This window comes from Sus scrofa, chromosome 17 (assembly GCF_000003025.6).
Source record: "Sus scrofa isolate TJ Tabasco breed Duroc chromosome 17, Sscrofa11.1, whole genome shotgun sequence".
Classification (NCBI taxonomy): domain Eukaryota; kingdom Metazoa; phylum Chordata; class Mammalia; order Artiodactyla; family Suidae; genus Sus; species Sus scrofa.
This window is the reverse complement of record NC_010459.5, coordinates 49,118,031-49,137,648: the sequence shown is the minus strand read 5'-3', so window position 1 is coordinate 49,137,648 and position 19,618 is coordinate 49,118,031. Positions and strand designations below refer to the sequence as shown.

The 19,618-nt window shown below is 47.2% G+C and overlaps 1 protein-coding gene across 7 annotated transcripts in view; it reads right to left on the bottom strand.

Annotated features, from left to right (window-relative positions):
- The window catches only part of EYA2 (EYA transcriptional coactivator and phosphatase 2), a 313,108-nt gene that overhangs the window by 106,141 nt on the left and 187,349 nt on the right, over positions 1 to 19,618 (bottom strand). The window lies entirely within an intron of this gene.

The following is a 19,618-nucleotide window of genomic DNA, read 5'->3' as shown; positions in this document are numbered from 1 at the left end:
GAAATGGGACCTGAGGCCCTGGCGATCTCTCTGAACGTCAGTTCAGAATAATATATTAATAAATACTAATAGTAATACATTAATAATATTAATGAATAAAATATAAATAACACCTTCTTCAAAGGATTCTGATGAGAAATAAAAGAGATAGTGCATACAAAACAGTTTCTGGTGGTACTTAATTTTATATATATATATATATATATATATATTTTTTTTTTTTTTTGTCTTTTAGGGCTGCACCCGTGGCATATGGAGGTTTCCAGGCTAGGGGTCTAATCAGAGCTGTAGCCTCTGGCCCACACCACAGCCATAGCCACACGCAATCTGAGCCGCATCTGTGACCTACACTACAGGTCACGGTAACACCAGATCCTTAACCCACGGAGTGATGTCAGGGATCAAACCTGCATCCTCATGGATGCTAGTCGGGTTTGTTAACTGCTGAGCCATGACGGGAACTCCATGTCTTTTTTCTTTTGATAATTATATTTAAAAAAAATTTTTTTAAAAAAAGTAAATGTACATAACATGAAATTTACCATTTTAATTATTTTCAAAATTTTTATCCAAGTGTAGTTAATTTCCAGTGTTGTGTTAATTTCAGATGTACAGCAAAGTGATTCAGTTATCCGTATATATATAAACTTGGCATTTACGTATCAATTTTGGAATAAGCTTGTCAATTTCTATTGTCCAAAAGAAAGTGGCACAACATTTTTGCAGAGTATCAACCCGGAATTCTACATTCAGAGAAAATATCCTTCAGAAATGAAAGGAAAATCAACACATTCTCAAATGAGGGAAAACAAAGAGAAATTGTCACAATAGATCTACCCTAAAATAATGGGTACAGAAAGTTCTTGAAAAAGACAGGAAATCCAAAAAAAATTTTTTAAAGAAAGAAAAAAAAACCCACACCAAAAAAAGTAAAGAAAAGAAAAAAAGGAATCTCGAAACAACAGAAAGAAGAAAGAAAAAGAGTAAAAATATGGGTAAAGTCTCCTCTCTGAAAGGTGACACCACTGCTCAATATATAATTAGGTTCATAATAGCTTGTTATTGAATTTTAGGATTACTTTTTCAAATGTGTTTTATAATTATATAAAACACCGAAATGGTTCCAAAGTCGAATCTGCAAAATGAACTATATTCTTCTCCAGGAGGGCGGGGGATACGTTTCACTGGGAGCCTGGGGGGCACAGGGAAAGGTTCCGCAATCTCACCTGGGGAGGGGTGGAGCCAGGGAGGGCTTCCTGGAGGAAATGACACCTAAACCAGTCTCTGAAGGGTGAGTAGGAGTTAGCCGGGTAAAGAGAGCAGGAACCAGGAACACCGCCACCCCTGGCATCCTCTATCTTCATTACATGGAGGCCCACCTAAGGCCCAGCAACCAGAGAACTTGCTCACACGAGTGTGGCACGCTGGAATCCCATTCTTTCCTCAGGGGCCTGTCCAGAAACATCTGGCAGAAGGTCTATGCCAGCCTATTCCATTCAAGGTCGTTTTTGGGTTCCTGGTTACCATGGCAACCCTACCTGTTCTATCATAGGAACATGCTTGCTTTAGGAAGTCACTCCTGGATGCTGTTTTCACTTAAAATTGTTCTTTTCTGTTGTGTCAACCTTCTGAATGACAACTTAGGGCAGGTTTGGAAATAAACAGGCCACAGTCTCGTCGCTTGATATTCATTCTCCTAAACGTTTGTCTTCATTTTATGACCCAGCGGCATAAGAAGAATGGACAGCTGAACAAACTGTGGTGTGCCGAGGGCAGTTCCAGAGCCTCTGCAGTGAGAGAGCCCTCCCATGCCAGACAGGATGCAGGAGGAAGAGGGTACATGGTTCCGGAAATCTTGTGCCACATCTGTGCTTTGCAAATGGACCCTCCTGGACCTGGAAGGTTTCCACACTGACCTCTTGCCTCCAACTGGCTGGTGGAAGGTCCAGCGAGGGCTGGGGAAGGCAAGGAGGAGATGAGGAAGACATCCTCTCTTAAGGTGATGATGGTGGGGAGTCCTGCTAGGGGCCCCTCCACTATCCATTCATTCCTTCTCTCTCACATTCATAGAATCTGTGCTTTTAAGCTGGGCACATGGCTGATTGAATAAGCACTACATTTCCCGGCTTGCCTTGTGGCTGGTGCGGCCATGTGATGAGTTTCTAGAGAAGGGAAGTTAACGCAGGCAACTTCCTGGTCCTGCCGTCAAAGGGCAGAGGCAGGTTGGTCCTTCTCCTGGAATGGGGCCATGCTGGACCACAGGGCTGAGCAACCAGACACAGGAGGTTGGATCCCTGCTACATTTGCAGACCAGAACCGCCACATCCGTTTGAACATTTAGTGAGAAAGAAATGCCCTTCGTTCTTATTGAAGACATTGCCATTTTGCAGGTCAGAGCAGAAAACTGCTATCTTTTTAGTTGATTGGTTTTCTTGGGTTTTAAGTAAAAGTCCATGCTCGTTGCCTGGCTCAATAAAGTAATTTTTAAGTGGATAGCCATTCACTCAGTCATTCAACAATCATTGCCCAGTGATGCATCAAATAGTACTGCCTTAGATACTTTTCTAGACAGGAGAGAAGCAAGGGCTGATGCTTACATTCAGAGAGGACAGATGGAACACAGTTGAGGGCATAGACACACAGGGAGTAGAGATCATTCCAGACAGATCAAAACACAGGGATGTGTTGGCACAGACCTACTGAAATGTGGACTGCGGACCAGAACCTCCCCACAGACTGTTTAATACCAGTCTGTGATGAGATAAATATAGATATTGAGAGCCAGAGTGTAGAACTGTCTGCTGAATCAGATAATAAAAAAAATCAGGGCTTGTAATTTGCATCTTTTACAAAAATTCCATTGTTTCTCAATCTTTTTTTCATGATTGCCACCCCTCCCCCATCCTTTGTAGATACTTTCCCCCAATCTCCCTTCCCCCTATGAAATGTTCACATTACAGATCCAGCTGCTGGCCTATGCCACAGCCACAGCCACAGCAATGCAGGATCCACGTCTGCAACCTACACCACAACTCACGGCAATTAACCACTGAGATGCATAATCCACTGAGCGAGGCCAGGGATCAAACCCACGTCCTCATGGATACTAGTCAGATTCGCTAACCTCTGAGCCATGATGGGAACTCCCAGAATTTTTTTTTTTTTAATTAGGATTTGATGCACACAGAGATGTCAGAATAAGAGGCAGGAGTGTGAATCCCCAAACACTGCAGGTTTATGGCTGGAAAGAGGGAACTCCAGTGCTCTCCTATGCTTGACACCAAAGGCCACATATTCTGTGATCCCATTTATATGAAATGTCCAGAACAGGCAAATCCACCAATACCGACAATAGATGAGAGGCTGCCAGCTGCTGGCAGAAGGGGGATGGGGAGTGCCAGCTTAAAGGGTGTGGGTTTCCCTTGAGGGTGAGGGAAGGGTCTTGGCATTCGAGACAGGCGGTGATTGCCTGACCTTGTGAACACGCCAACCACCACGGAACTGGGCCCTTTAAGATGGTTAATGGCTTAATTCTAAGTTATGTGAATTTTATTCCACTTTGGAACAGAACAAAACTGCTGTTACTTCTCCATACTCTCCCCACAGCCCATCTCCCAGGCAGCAGCAAAGGAAGGAAGGGGACAGAGGGACCGGAAAAGATGAGGTCGCCTTCCTCAGACACACCCTGGACACTCCACACTTGAGCCCGGAGAGAAGAGGGGAGAGCTGAGTCTCCAGGACTCCCTCCACCCACCCTGGAGTTCAGGGAGCAACTCCTGTCCTACCCTCTGGGACGAACCTCGGGCTCCCTTTCCACGCTTCCTTTCCTGTTGTTGGTAGTATCACGGCTCCATCTAGCCAGGCTGCTGAGTCTCCCTAGAAGGCTCTTCTGAATGAAGGTAGGACAAGCTGAGCCCGCCCCCTCCGGGCACCACGCGCCACCTTCTGAGATCATTAAACAGCACAGGGAGGAGTTCCCGTTGTGGCGCAGCGGTTAACGAATCCGACTAGGAACCATGAGGTTGCGGGTTTGATCCCTGGCCTTGCTCAGTGGGTTAAGGATCCACAGGTGCAGCTTGGATCTGGCATTGCTGTGGCTGTGACGTAGGCTGGTGGCTACAGCTCCAATTAGACCCCTAGCCTGGGAACCTCCATAGGCCAAGGGAGTGGCCCTAGAAAAGGCAAAAAGACAAAATAAATAAATAAATAAATAAAATAAAATAAACAGCGCAGGGATCGCTTACAATCTGGCTGAGATTTGGGATCTTTCAAACGCTGTCAGTTTAGAAAGATCCTTCCTGCTTTATTAGAGCTGTCAGGAAGAGGACCGGGGTCCCTGTTCACGGGGACTCGAACACCTTTAGGGCACTGTTCTTGCACGTGATCCTGGGCCGTCTCTTTGCCCAGATTAACTGTATAGAAGAGATGACGTCTGCCTGTGATACAGGGAAGCCCCGCCCACCCCACGCCAGGTGCGCGGTCAGGAGGGCGCCTGGAAGTGGCTGCGACGCGCCAGAGCAGATGTTCCACAGTCGGCAGTCACATCTACCAGGATATGTTAGATGGGGAAGGCCATGAGGAGGGGTGTGTGAGCTTCCCTGTTGAGTAAGCGCTCCCACAGTGCTCTGAGCTGGAGGCTTTAGTTCCACTCTTTTTTTCTGTCATAGGACCATGGACCGAACCTCTGCCCTGGGGCCCCTCCCCCATAAAGTCTTTTGCTTTGTCCGCACGTGTGTCACCTTGGGCAATTCATTTCTGAGCGTTAGACAAGAGCCTATTCTCGGGCCCTGGAAGGGGTCCCCCTTCCTGCAACACTTCCTTCACCAGGTGCCCCCCCACCACATAATCGCCAGTGAGAGGCAGAAAGTGAACACCTGGATTGGAGGAGGAAGGCAAGCATGTCAGGGCCACATTCTAATACACATCAGGGCTTCTCCTCCTAGGGTGGTGGGCCCTGGGCTGGGATGCACAGTGTGGGCAGAAGAAGAAAAAGTAGCAGAAATGAGTGAGCTCTGATGATCCAACATATAGCTTCCAGAGTCTGGGAGGATTTGACATGTAGGATGATGTGTCTTGAATGCTCTGTAGAGGACTGGTTTTTCTTTCTTTTGTCCTCCTGCTGGATCCTCCCCTGGATTATGTGAGGATATCATGTTTGGTATTACTGCAGCCATCTTGGGCCATGAGGTCACAAGCATAAAAGCAAAAGGCCCACATGCTGAGGCCGGAGGGGCAAAAGGAGGAAAAGAATCTGGTCCTTAGAGATAAAATTGAGCTGCCCAATCAAACTTGGGATCCAGACTTCTTGCTAAATACACGATGAGTACCATTACAGTTTAAGCTAATGTTAGCTGGGCTTTTTTGTTACTTGCAGCCCAAAACATTTCTAACTAAAACAATACTACTCAGCTCCAGCTGAACCCTGCCACCTAGAAATGTGAACCTAATGTAGACAGGGCTTCTGATTTTTCCAAAGTGGTCAGAAATCTGGATTTGTGTATGAAATCTCCCAATTGTCAAATGTAGGCAACAAATACAAATTGGTTGGACGAAACAAACAAGAACATGATTGCGGGTGGATGTGGCTTATGACTTTCCTGTTTGTGACCTCTAGTCTAGGAAGACAGAACCATAAAAGATTCCTGCGCCCACAATGCAGCAAAGACACAGTGATGAAGAGCCCCAGACCGGAAAGGGCCACCTGGACCAAGACAGTAGATGACAGGGCAGCAGACTGGCTCCAGGGATAAAAGATGGGATAGATCCCAGGCCCCACAATGCGCCTGCACTGGGTAAGATGCCAGAACTCTGGAGAGTTTGGTGAAAGCTCCGAAACACTATGATGAAACTTTCCCACCAGCCCAGGGGAATGGTGGTTCAAAGTAGAAATTGTGGCGAAATGCTGAAAATAGAGTCAGTTCTATTTTTACCCCCTTGAGCTCGAAGATTGAAAGTTATACAAGGGACCAAGGAATTCCATCCCCTCCCCCTGGAGGACTTCTTTATGTCCCTGGAACCATGTCTCCACCAATGGCAGGGAACCTGTGTGGAGAGTCGCCCCTTTTGTCATCCTGCAAGACGTTAGGTACTGATGAGTTAATTCAAGTTCACGGCCCACTTTCCTCATGAGTGCACTCAAGACCTCTCTTGCAAAAAAATCCACTTCCGGAGTTCCTGTCATGGCTCAGGGGTTAACGAATCCAACTAGGAACCATGAGGTTGCAAGTTCGACCCCTGGCCTCGCTCAGTGGGTTAAGGATCCAGCGTTGCTGTGGCTGTGGTGTAGGCTGGCGGCTACAGCTCTGATTCGACCCATAGCCTGGGAACCTCCACATGCTGCGAGTGTGGCCCTAAAAGCAAAAAAAAAAAAAAAAAAAAAAATCCACTTCCTTTCATTTTCTGTTACTCCCTAGGCAACAATGCTAGTATGTCTTTGCATATCCTTTTGTTTCTGTGTTCTTGCAAAAAGTGCACTAGTGTTTTGTGGGCAGGTGTATAATTTCTGTAAATTCTCTGTTACATTTCTTACGGTTGCAGTTTTTTTTCACCCAGTGTTTGGTTCTTAAGACCCATCTACATTTCTGTGGGTACGTCTCACCTGTTGCCCGGGCAGCTGCCCAGCCCTCCCTTGTGAATTTTCTCCCTATCTCTGCTGCTCCCTCCTCCATCCCGGAGAGGAGCTGGGGTACCTCCTCTCTGCCCACCACAAACAAGGCTGCTGTGAACATCCTTGTACCTCTGCTTCCATGTGTGAGTTTCCTTGGGCTGTACCCCAGAAATGGGACTGCTGGGCCCCTCGGTCAAACAGACCGAGTTTTCCTAAGGGCTGGGTGAGCCTCTTGGCAGGGGCTGCCAGGTGCACATTCCCAACAGCACTGCCGGGTCCTGTAGCCCAATGTCCCTGCGTCTCTACCAGCTGTTGGCACAATCACACTTGCTAATCTTTGCTCTCCTACTAAGACCAATGAGGTATCTCATTTGTTGTCTTTATTCACATTTCTCTGATGACTGGTGACTGCCCATCCGTTCTTGGGTAGCCGGGATCATTATTCTCTGTGTTCATAATCACCGCTGGGGTTGGCAGCAATGCTAGCATTTCACTGATTCACCATTAAAAAAAGTTCATAAAAAAAAAAATCCAGGAAAGATTGGAAAAAAAAAAAAAAACCCACCAGAATAATTTAGAGAGGGCCAAACAGCACATCTCAAAGGAAAACAAAGGATGGTGGTGGTGGGGGCACCCAGGTTGAGCTCTCAGCTCTGAGACCAACACGTGGTCCATATGCCAGGAAGGGAGGCAGCCCTGTCCTTCTTGCTGACACTGAGTCATGTCAGCACTTTACCATCTTAAAAGATCCAGACATGCCCTCCCCAGCCTGTCCTCCTGCATCTTTGCTCCACGTGGAGTCCAGCCCACATCTGTGTTTAATCAAATCAGTTGCTAAATGTCACAATGGCCTCATTCACAGGTAGCATAAAGCATATTTAACTGGTAATAAAACAATCTGCATTCCTGAGCATGCCATTTCAGATAGGCTGCCCTGTCACCGCGTCTCTGCCACACAGAGTCAGAGCGATGCCAGGGCTGCCGAGGCGGGGGTGGGGGTGCGGGGGGGGCAAGACAAACAGTGATGTCTCGGAGGAGAAAAGCGCTCGCAGGCAGATCCACATGTGCTGGTGTGGGAAGATGCCCCACAGGCAGCGCTAGGGGCCAAAACGCAAGATGCAGCATCACGAGGCTATGCTGAGCACACGCTGGATGAAACGTTGGTATTTGTTAATGTCAGTCACCAAGAAGATTGAGAAAGCTGGAGAGTCTCTCAGAAGAGGTGGCCGCTGAGCAGAAGCTAAATGGATGGGAAAGAGCCAGCCACGTGAAGGGCTGGGGAAAGAACATTCCGGGGTGGGGGGAAGGGGGCAACAGCAACTTGCAAAGGCCAGAGGTGGGAGGAACAAAAAGGAAGCCCTTGTGAGTGAAATGCAGAGGAGTGGGGGCCGCACACGCGATGAGGCCAGAGAGGTCTTCAGGGGCAGAATCAGGCCAGGCTGGGCAGGGGGCAGTCCCAACAAGGCACTGGCACTCATTTCTGATTGCAATGGGAAGTCCCAGATGGAGGCTTTCCAGCAGGGGTGGGGTACAGTCTGATACAACATGGGAAAGGACGGACTGTCGGGCTCACAATGGATCCCAAGGTCAAGTGCGCTATTTTTTTTTTTTTTTTTGTCTTTTTAGGACTGCACGCGTGGCATGTGGAAGTTCCCAGGCTAGGGGTCCAATTGGAGCTGCAGCCACCAGCCTACACCACGGCCATAGCAACGTTGGGTCCTTAACCCACTGAGCGAGGCCAGGGATTGAACCTACATCCTCATGGATACTAGTTGGGTTCATGACCCCTGAGCCACAACAGAAACTCCCAAATGCACTATTCTTGTTGCCAAGTATCTTCTCTGGAGGGATTCTTGGGAATGACAACCCCTAAAGATCAGAGATTCTGAAACATGTTGTATGTATTGGGAGAGAAATTTTCACTGATATAATGCCTAGGGAAGGCACTGAGGTCAGACAGGCCTTACCTTGCCCTGATGGAAATTCGATAGGAATGGCGTATGTGACGCAGCTTGGACCCATTAGTGCATCGCATTCCCTTGACCACAAAGATTTGCTTTCGGGGTGTGCATCTGAACTAATAAGCAGATCTAAATGAGAGGGAATCTCAGGAGGTAGTAGGGTAATGAGGCTGGAGCTACTGCAGCCACTTGGTCACCATGAGGGCACTTGGCATGTCCATGACTGTCTTCTTCCCCAAAGAGGTCACATACCCATTTTTCACTGACCAGATATGTAAAAAAATGTCTGCTGAAAGAACAGATGACTGAATCGTCTTAGATGTACCTCCCCATCGAGTCGATCTCAATTCCGTCACCAGCTTATGTGAACAGGGCCTCTTAATACCCCGCAAGTCTATCCATTTTTCTCCATCTCTACCATCACCTCCACTGCCACCTCCATGCCGCTATCATCGCTTTGCCCAGGGAATGCATAGCTTCCTCCCTGATTTTCCTGTGTCCGCTCTGACCCTGGTTCAATTCATTATCCTCAGAGCCACTCTTTTCAAGATCAGCCCAGCCTCTCTGGCTTCCACTTGTATTTCTACAAGGCTTCCCCTTCACTGTGTCCATAGGCCTGCTGTGACCAGCCTCTTCTCTGACCTCACGGAGCTCCACCTTTCTGCCCTATGGTGGGTCAAACTGTGTCCCCCCCAAGATCTATTCAAGCCCAAGTTCCAGGACCTCTGAATGTGGCCGTGTTTGAAAACAGGGTCTTTGCAGATGTCATCAAGCTGAGGTCATACTGGATGCGAGGGGGCCCTGATCGAGTGAGTGACTGCTGTCCTCAGGAGAAGAAATTTGGACTCAGACACACAGAGGGGAAAAGGCCATGTGATGATACCGGCAGAGACTCGAGTAATGTCTCCAAGCCAACGAAGGTCAAGGATTTGCTGGCAATCACTTAGGAGAGAGGCAAGGACCAGGTTTTCCTCAGAGGCTCCCAAAGGAACCTGCAAACACCTGGATGTTAGATTTCTGGCTTCTAGAGTTGAGAGAGAATAAATTTCTGTTGTTTTGTTTTTTATTTATTTTTTTCTTTTTATGGCTGCACCTGTGGCAAATGGAAGTTCCCAGGCGAGGGGTCGAATCAGAGCTGCAGGTGCCAGCCTACACCACAGCCACGGCAACACCAGCTCCAAGCTGCATCTATGACCTATGCTGCAGCTTGCGGCAATGCTGGATCCTCAGTCCACTGAGTGAGGCCAGGGATTGAACCTGCAACCTCACGGACACTAAGTCAGGTTCTTAACTTGCTGAGCCACAATGGGAACTCTAATTTCTGTGGTTTTTAAACCACTGAGTTTGGGGTCCTTGCTTACCACAACCCTAGCAAACCCATACACCCCGCTCTGCCTCTGTCCCGCTGCCTGGTCATCTAAAATATCATTTGAGGACAGCAGCTTTTGCTCCTCCTCCCTGCCTGGAGTAGCTTCTCATAGACCAGCATTCCGCCAATGTTACTGCAGGCAGGAATCATCCAGAAAGCCTGTTAAAAAGTAGATTCTGCAGGTTCCAGGTGAGACCTGAGGGTTCTAACCCTCTCCCAGGTGATGCCAAACTGGGGACCACAGCTGGAGGCCCTGAGCCCGCCCATCGCCGGCTGCCTCCTCAGTCAGGTCCCAGCTCTGATGCGACCTTCCTCACCATCCCTGCCACTCCAGCCACATCTTACACATCACCCTAGTTTTGATTTTTTTTTTTTTTGGTAGCACTTACAACTTCTGAAATCATCTTATGTCTTCATTTTTAAATTTTTCTTTATAGCCGCACCTACAGCATATGGAAGTTCCAGGTCAGGGAATACATAGTTTCCTCACTGATTTTCCTGTGTCTGCCCTGAACCTGGTTCAATTCATTATCCTCAGAGCTGCTCTTTTCAAGCTCCAATTGGAGCTGCAGTTGCTGGCCTACACCACAGCCATGGCAATACCAGATCTGAGCCACATTTACGACCTACGCTGTGGCTTGCAGCAACACCAGATCCTTAACCCATTGTGCAAGGCCAGGGATCGAACCTGCATCCTCACAGAGATAATGCTGGGACCTTAACCTGCTGGGCCCTTAACCTGCTGAGCCACAAAGGGAACTCGCATCTTATATCTCGAGATTCACATTTATTGTTTTATCTCATTCCCACTTGGATGGAAGCTCCATAGTGCAAGGACTTTGTTTTTTATTCACTGTTTTAAGCTTGGTTTCTAGAAGAGTAGGTAGCACAGGACAGGCTCTCTGGAAATAATTTTGGAAAAAAGAAAAAAAAGAAGGTCTGTCTTGTTTTGGGCACAATTTCCAGCCCCTAGGGCCCTGCCTGGCACATTACAAACATTCGAGTGTTATTTATTGAATGAATTTAAAAAGTGAATGAATCGACTGTCAAAACTGGTTCTACTTATTGAGCACATACTAGGTGCCAGGACCTATGCTAAGTCCCTTACCTTAATTATCCTAGTTTATCTCCCCTCCGACAAGGAGAACAGAACAAAGGAGGCTCTTTGTGATCTCTTTCCAATCATTTCCCCAATGTTCACAAAGCTCCTACTCCATGCCAGTCTGTCCTAAGCACCAAGGACACGGCATTGGACAAGACGATGGCAACCACTGCCACCAAGGAGCTGGGCTCCCTGCGGGGAGGGGCTGAAAGTGAATAAATAAGTCGAATGATGTATTAGATGGTGACAGGAGCAAAGATGGGAGCTGGGGAACGCTGGGGTACAGGATAGCCAAGCCCAGAGAGGGTCAGCTGTTTGCAATTTATAACCCAGAGACCCAGAGATTCGAACCCAGCCCTGTGTGACGTGGAGGCCAATATTCTCCCCCCTCCAATCTGCTGGAATGTCCATCTCTCCCCTACCCCAGAAGGTTCACCAATAGTTTCAGTGGGTGATTAATTTCATCCAGCGAAAACGTTCTCCCCCCACTTTCCTTCCAAGGCACCCCTGCCTGCTGCATCCACGGCACAGGTTTCTGATTCCCTGTCAGCAGATGGCTGCCTGCTGGGCTGTTTTGATCAGGTTTCTTGGTGCCAGCCACACACACTGTGGCCAGGCTGCCGAGGAGGAGCCCCCAGGAACACACTTTAATAACTCCCGGGCAGCCAGCGCTCCAGCGACCAGGGGAACGTCTGCTGGAGGCCAGAGGCTCGCCCTGGGGCAAACAGAGGCCAACATCTGGTTTGTGACAGGATGGCCAGCCAAAAAGCCACGGTCCGGCCTTGGGTCTAAAGTTTCCTGGCAGTAAAGACAGCCATCTCCAAATTGATACTTTTTCAAATAGAGAGGTCAAGGGCTCACTGAAATGACCTCCCACGGCAGTCCTCGAACGCCTCGTAAGCTCACAAATCCTGCATCTGTCTGACTTGACGGGGCAAAGAGCCTCATAAAACGGTGCGTCCCGCTCATGTCCCCTTTGCGGCAGCGCCGGGCTCCCTCTCCCTGCACACTCCGCTCCTCTGCTTAGCAAGCTGCCTCTTTCAAGTGTTTACCATTAGGACTGAGGGTCCTTCCGCAGACCCGTAAATTCCAAGTGGGTTCATCTAATGAACCCCAGGAGGATGTAGGAATAACGCACGCAAAAGGCCACGGCTTAAGATGCCTCCCACTTTAAGATCAAAGCCGACTTGTCCTGGGTCCTAAGAGCCATAATTCACTCCTTGCCCTAAAACCTCACGTGGCTTTTTAAAGGTTTGATGGTCCCAGCAGCTGCGGACCTTAGCTTTCATCTCTGCTGGATTTATTTCCCCTTCTCTGGTCAGCTCTTCCCATCTTTCTAGCTTCAATTATTTGCAAAGTCCCAGAACTTGCCTGTCCTTTGCCACTCCCGCCACCACCAGTGGGCGTTTTAAAGTCTGTCTTAAGACTCAGAGGGGTGTTCGCACACCCAAGGGATGGCCGAGGCTTGCCGACGAGTCCTGCCGTATATTTTGTGTATATTTTGTATTTTCCCTTCCCTCTCTACACGAAAGCATTTAAACCAAGGGGTTACAGGGCACGGGCTCTGCTGATCAAGGTTAATGTCATGGGCAATAAGAAAGACTGATGCCATGTAGCCCCAGGTGGTACTTTCAGGAAGATGCACTGAAGGTACCACGTCACGTGTGTGGTCTTCTTGCCCCAAACGCACAACCTCCATCTAATCTTGAGAAACCATCAGACAAACCCAGGCCGAGGGGCATTTGACAAAACGCCTGATGGGTATTCATCAAAGTGTCAAGGCCATGAAAGCCTGAAGGTCTGTGACAGATCAGAGCCCAAGAGAGATTACATGTGACTAAACGTGACATGGGATCCTGGAGCAGAAAACACGTTTGTGGAAAAACTGGTGAATTTCAAATAAGGTCTGCAGTGCGGTCGAAAGCACTGTGCCCCTGCTGATGTCCTGGTTTTTGACCACTGTGTGGTGGCCACGCAAGATTCACATAGGGGAGGCTGGGTGAAGCGTTCCGAGGGGCTCTTTGTCCCGTCTTTGCAATTTTTCTGTAAGTCTGAACTTATTTGAAGATAAAAAGTTAAAGAAAAAGAACAGATTCTGACAGAGTTTGAATCTGCTACTTACTGGCGAGGTGACCCCGTGCTAATTAACCCCTCTGTGCCTTGAACTCAGCATCCATAAAATGGGTATTGAAGACAGTACCCACCATACAGGGTCACTGAGAATCAAATGAATGAAGATGCGTAATGTGCTGAGAACCGGATCTGGCACAGAAGTGCTGGAATAAATGTCATCCGCTGTCACTCTCACTAATCTTATTGCTCTCACTTGTGCTCGTTTTCTTTTTTGGGGGAGAGAAGGAGGTGAAACGTACAGCAATTTAGTGTCCTCTGTCAGCTTATCCATCTGGGCATTTTATAATATTGGCAGAGAACTGCTGCATAATACTTAAAAAGCAAACACACGGTAATACTATCATATAAAAATCCCGATTTTGCACTTCTATTTGAGCCAACGAGTGAGAGAAGCTCGGGAAAACTGGGCCTACTTTCTGCCATGCAGCCATACACTGCAAATGAGTAGCGTCTGCCCCTTTTGTTTTTTGTTTTTCTTTTTAGGGCCACACCTGTGGCACATGGAAGTTCCCAGGCTAGGGATCGAATCAGAGCAGCAGCTGCTGGTACCACAGTCATAGCAGTGCTAGATCAGAGTTGCATCTGCAACCTGTAACATAGCTCATGGCAACGCTGGATCCTTAACCCACTGAGAGAGACCAGGGATTGAACCCATGTCCTCGTGGATACTAGTCAGATTCATTCCTGTTGACTCACAATAGGAACTCCACAGCCTGCTCCTTTTATTATTATTATTATTATTATTTTGTCTCTTTAGGGCCGCACCTGCGACATATGGAGGTTCTCAGGCTAGGGGTCTAATTGGAACTGTAGCTGCTGGTCTATGCTATAGCCAAAGCAATGCGGAATCCGAGCCACATCTGTGACCTACACCATAGCTCATGGCAATGCTGGATCCTTAACCCACAGAGTGAAGCCAGGGATAGAACCTGTGTCCTCACGGATGCTAGTTAGGTTCGTTTCCACTGAGCCACGATGGGAATTCCGTCTCCCCATTTTAAATGGAGTATGTACTCTCCATGGAACCACACTCCCTCCCCTCCCTACTGCCTTCCCACCGATAGGATAAATCCTATCATCCTTGGCTTGATATGTTTCCTATGGTTAAAAAAAAAAAACTTTCTGTGTCTCTGTGCTTGGCTGAACATAGCCCCTAGAACCTGAGAATATGCTACTTTTCATGGCAAAAGGGACTTTTCAGACGTGATAAAGGATCTTGAGATGGAGGGATTATCCTGGCTTATCTAAGTGAGCCCAGTATAATCAAAAGGGTCTTAATAAGAGGGAGGCAGAAAAGTCTGCGTGGGAGGGGAGATAAAACAGTGGAAGCAGAGGTTGGAGTGATGTAATTTGGAGATGGAGGAAGGAGCCGCAAGCCAAGGGATGTAGGCAGAGCCTCTAGTAGTTGGAAAAGGCAACAAAATGGATTTTCCTTTGGAGCTTCCAGAAGGAAAGCAGCCCTGCTGATATTTTATTAATTATTTTTTTCTTTTTTGGCTGCCCCACACCATATGGACTTCCGGGACCAGGGATCAGATCTGAGCTGCAGTTGGAACCTACGTGGCAGTTGCGGCATCACCAGATCCTATAACCTGCTGTGCCGGTTATAGGAATTGAACCTGTATCCTGGTATTGTAGAGATGCCGTGGATCCCACTGCGCCACAGTGGGAACTCCTATTTTATTAATTTAATTTATTTTATTACTTTTTTTTTGGCTTTGGGCTGTGTCCACGGAATGCAGACATTCTCAGGCCTGGGAATCCAACCTTTGCTACAGCAGTGACCCGAGCCGCCTGGCCTATCATTCCAGCTAGGCCACCAGGGAACTGACACCTTCATTTTAGAATTCTGACCCTCAGAGACAAAGAGATAACAAATCTGTGTTGTTTTAAGCCAGGAAATCTGTGGTAATTCGTTGTAGCAATAATAGGACACTTAACATAGTACTCGTGTCTCCTGCAAAAATAAGAGAGAAAAATGCAGCAGAGGCAATCAACCGCTTTTAGGGTCAGTCCACCTTACTCACTCGTGTGTCCTGCCTTGTTCCCGTGGCCATTTGCATTCGCTGCCCCTTGACCAGGAGCCTCCTATCCTTCATTCATTCATTCGCTCATTGATGCATGCATGCTATGCAATTACTCACTGAGGAGACAGTGGGGATTACGGCACAGCTCTTGCCCTGAAGGGTCTTATCATCTAAGGCGATAATTGAGGGGATGAAACACAACATTTAAGCCGCGAAAAAAGAGACACCATATGAGAAATACATGAAATACACAAAATTTTAGAAAAATAGACAAGTTGCCCCAATGTTATCTAAGTTTTGTCTTCACAAAAACCTGGAGGAAGCAGATGTCATGCTTCACTGCAGCTCACTTTGCTTCTCTGGGACCCCATTTGCTCATTTATAAAATGGGGGGAATATCTGTGCTTATATTTGTGAGATGAGATTTGTGAGATGACATGAGACAGTGTTAATTAAGTTCCCAGCATGGTGTCTGGTACCCAGCACGCCCTCAATGAATATTTATTGAGTGGAGGAAGGAAAGGGTTGATTGTTGGCTGAATGAACCAATTATTCAATGTCACCTTCTTGGCAAGACCCAGCCTGATGGAAAGGTGCAGCTTGTCCCCACCAGCCCACTCCCATCCCCCTGTTGCTACCCGATTCTGTCCTTCATTTATAGTATTAATCACCCTCTAACAAAATCTATTTATTTATTCCATTTCTTATTTTGGGTTTTGTCCCTCTTTCCCACCACAAAAATAGATTTTTGTCAAATGTTTTTTTTCTTTTTTTAGGGTTGCACCTGTGGCCTATGGAAGTTTCCAGGCTAGGAGTCGAATCAGAGTTGTAGCTGCAGCCCTACACCACAGCTGCAGCAATGCCAGATCTGAGCTGCATCTGTGACCTATGCTACAGCTTGTGGCAATGCTGAATTCTTAACCCACTGAAAGAGGCCAAGGTTCGAACCCACATCCTCACAGACACTGTGTTGGGGAATTCAGCACTGAGCCACAATAGGAATTCAGATTTTTGTCAGTTTTGCTCCCTGAAGCATCTCAGGTGCTTGGTACCAAGCCCAGCACACAGAGGCTGTCAACAAACATTTGTTGAATGAGTGAATAAACATAAGCCCTATTCATGGGGTTCCATGACTTTTGGGAAGAAGGATACAAGCATAAGTGGAAACAGCCCCATTAGAAAAACGCCCTTCATTTTCTCAAGATATGTTAGCACTGCATGTTTTGTTTTATTTTGTTTTTGTCTTTTTAGGGCCACACTTGCAGCATATGGGAGTTCCCAGGCTAGGGGTCAAATCAGCGCTGTGGCTACCGGTCTACACCAAAGCCACAGCAAGGAGGGATCCAAGTTGCATCTGCGACCTACACCACAGCTCATGGCAATGCTGGATCCTTAGCCCATTAAATGAGGCCAGGGATTGAACCCATGTCCTCATAGATACAAGTCAGGTTTGTTACCTCGCTGAGCCACGACTGGAACCCCAGCACCGCGTGTTTAAAATGGTCCTGATGACTGCAGTCTGATACGACTCTGATGTGAAGGGTACCACCTGGGGCGATGAAGAACCATAAGCAGAGCCCTGGTGGGAAGGAGGATGCTGATACATAGCGCCCAGCTCTGTTTGACACAACCAAGTTCATGAATACCTTCCCAAAGCCGTCTCTCCAAAACCCAGATTTAGGTTTGTGGTTAAAAAAATTTTCTGTCTCTGGACAATTTCACGGGGATCCAAAGTCTCATAATATTGACCTCCTCTTCCTAACCTTTGCAAAGAATGAGATAATTACTCAAAAGCTGCCACAAATTGTTTGGGAAGGTGTCAACTTCTGTTGACCCTCGCATATGGGACAAGGATGATGCTGATACAATAACCTTAATTCAGAGCATATCATGTCCCAGGAAAGTCTCTGTGAGCTTTAGATGTATGAACTCCTTCAACTCGAACAAGAATTCTATGAAGGGGATATTATTATCAGCCTGCTTCACAGATGAGACTCTTGTGGAACAGAGAAGTTAAGAAACTTGTGCAAGGCCACCCAGCTAGAAAGTCATGGAAAAAATACCAAATGGGGCCAGGTCATAAATGAAAGGAGAAGCTGCCTTATGAGTGCAGCTTTGCAGGAAGGGGGCTGGCAGGCCATGAATAATGTGGTCCCTGCTCATGGCCATGGGCATCTGGGGAGAAGTCAGACTGGCTCCAAGGCCACTTCCTATCCTTGGCTGTAGCTGGAAGGCACCTGACACATTCTTCCTGAGACTTCTACGTGACCTTTCTAGGCTGAACCTTTGCCTCCCCCTTTTAAAACATTCCCTTTCTATGGGTTCCCTGCCTATGCCTCCTGTCGTCCTTAAATATACATCTGCACTGTGGTGAACTTTCATTCCCCTGGAATAAGTTTGCCAGTAAAAACAAAAGTGGCCTCAACATGTAGAGGTTCACAGAGAAGCCCATTTATAGAAAAATATAGCATTCATGCTGTTGGGCACTGAGCTCGTTAAGACAGAGAAGGATGAACACTTCTTTATCACAGTTCTATAGAGCTGGAGGGGATCTGAGGGATTAACCCTCTCCTCCTTTCTTCCCTTCTTGGAGCATTTGCAGTCACCTTCTGGTTGCCTCCCCAGCATCCATTTCCTCCCCACTCCTGTTGGGAGACTCCAGAGTAGCAATGCACCCAGGAAAAAATAATCACCTCTCTAGTTTCTCCTGGAGCCACGAGTGGCCGTAGGACACAAATCCAGCCAATGCCACACCTAAAAACTTTCCTAATCATGGCTTTGCTCCTTCTTGATTCTTCGTTTTCTGCTTGCCTGGAATGTGGAGGTGAGGGCTGGAGGTAAAGCAGCCATCTAGTGACTATTAGGTGACAAGAATGACAATGAAAGCTAGACGCTAAGGAGAATAGGGCAGACACACAGAGGGAAGCTGGGACACTGGGTTTTCTATTGCTTCTGGTTGAATGAACTCCAACTAAAAATGTGTGCCAGATGCCACGGATCCGGTGAAATTAAGGGATGGTTCTCGCCATCTGGAAGCTCAAATACAGCTCAGCTCCTACACTTTGCAGATGTGGAAACAGATGATCAGAGACTGAATGACCATCCATGAATTAGTAACAGAAATAGATTAGAACCCAGACTTATGGCCCAAGTCTAGTTTTGCTCCTTCTACTAGTCCAAGGGTTTCAGAGTGTGACAGAAATTCCCAGTGGGTATACAAAAGGTAATTTTGGATGACTCCCTTTCAAATTCTCTTTTAATCTCTCTCATAGGCCGCCTAGCTCAGAGGTTAAGAGCTTGGGCTCTGGAACTAGACTGCTTGGGTCCAAATCCTGGCTTTGTTACTCTTTAGCTGAGTGACCTTAAAAAGGCTATTGGTCCTCTCTGTGCCTTCATTTCCCTTGGCTACAAAACAGACATGATAATAATTTCTACATTATTCTGTAGTTGTGAGCAGTTAGTGAGGTAACACTTGGAACACAGTAAGTATTAAATAAATATTAATTATCCTAAGGGTCAAGGAGGAAAAATCTCTAATACTCACTAATCTCTTTTTTTGGCTAAGCGGTTCAGAGCCTTGGCTTAAATTTAATAATACTGCTTTATTTCCAGAGAATTTATTTTTACCAGTTTCTTTCCATTTATGGCAGATAATACTGGCTTGCCACTTAAGGTAATGCGATAAATTTGCCTTTAAAATGAATTTATCTGGGGAGTTCCCACTGTGGCACACTGGCTTAATGATTCAGCTTATCTCTGCAGCCTTGTCAGTTTGATCCCCACTCTGGCACAGGGGGTTAAAGATCCGGCATTGCTGCAGCTGTGGCATAGGTCACAGATGAGGCTTGGATTTGATCCCTGGCCCAGGAACTTCCATGTGTTGTGGCGACGGCTAAAAAAGGAAAAAAAAAAAAGAATTTATTTTAAGCCAAAAGAAGTCTATAAGTAAAAAAAAAAAATCAAATAACAATATAGGTGGTACTTAGATAAGACAAAACGGTGATGTTTGCTTAACACTTTCTGGACCAAGGGAGAAAAATCTGCAGCATCCACTCTGTAGTTCTCTCGCCACGATCCCAGCAGACATCACTCATTGACTCCCACACTTGCCCACTTAGGCTGACAAGGCCTCAGGTGTTTAGCGAAGGAAGTTCACCGATGGCTTCTTTGATTTGTCAAGTTTTCTCTGACAGAATCCAGAGCCTGACACTGCAAGCTGGTGATGAGAAGAATGTATCAGAGTGGGCTGCAGGCATCAGCTGAAAGGCTATGAGCCCCCGTAGGTTTGGGGTGGGGTTTTAACCATTGGTATCAAAAGTGTCGGATGTGACATGCACAGACTATCTCTGCAAGGACACCCAAGAACTGGTGACAGGGGCTGTTTCTGGGGAAGAGTCACAGGTGGCTGTGGGACAAGGC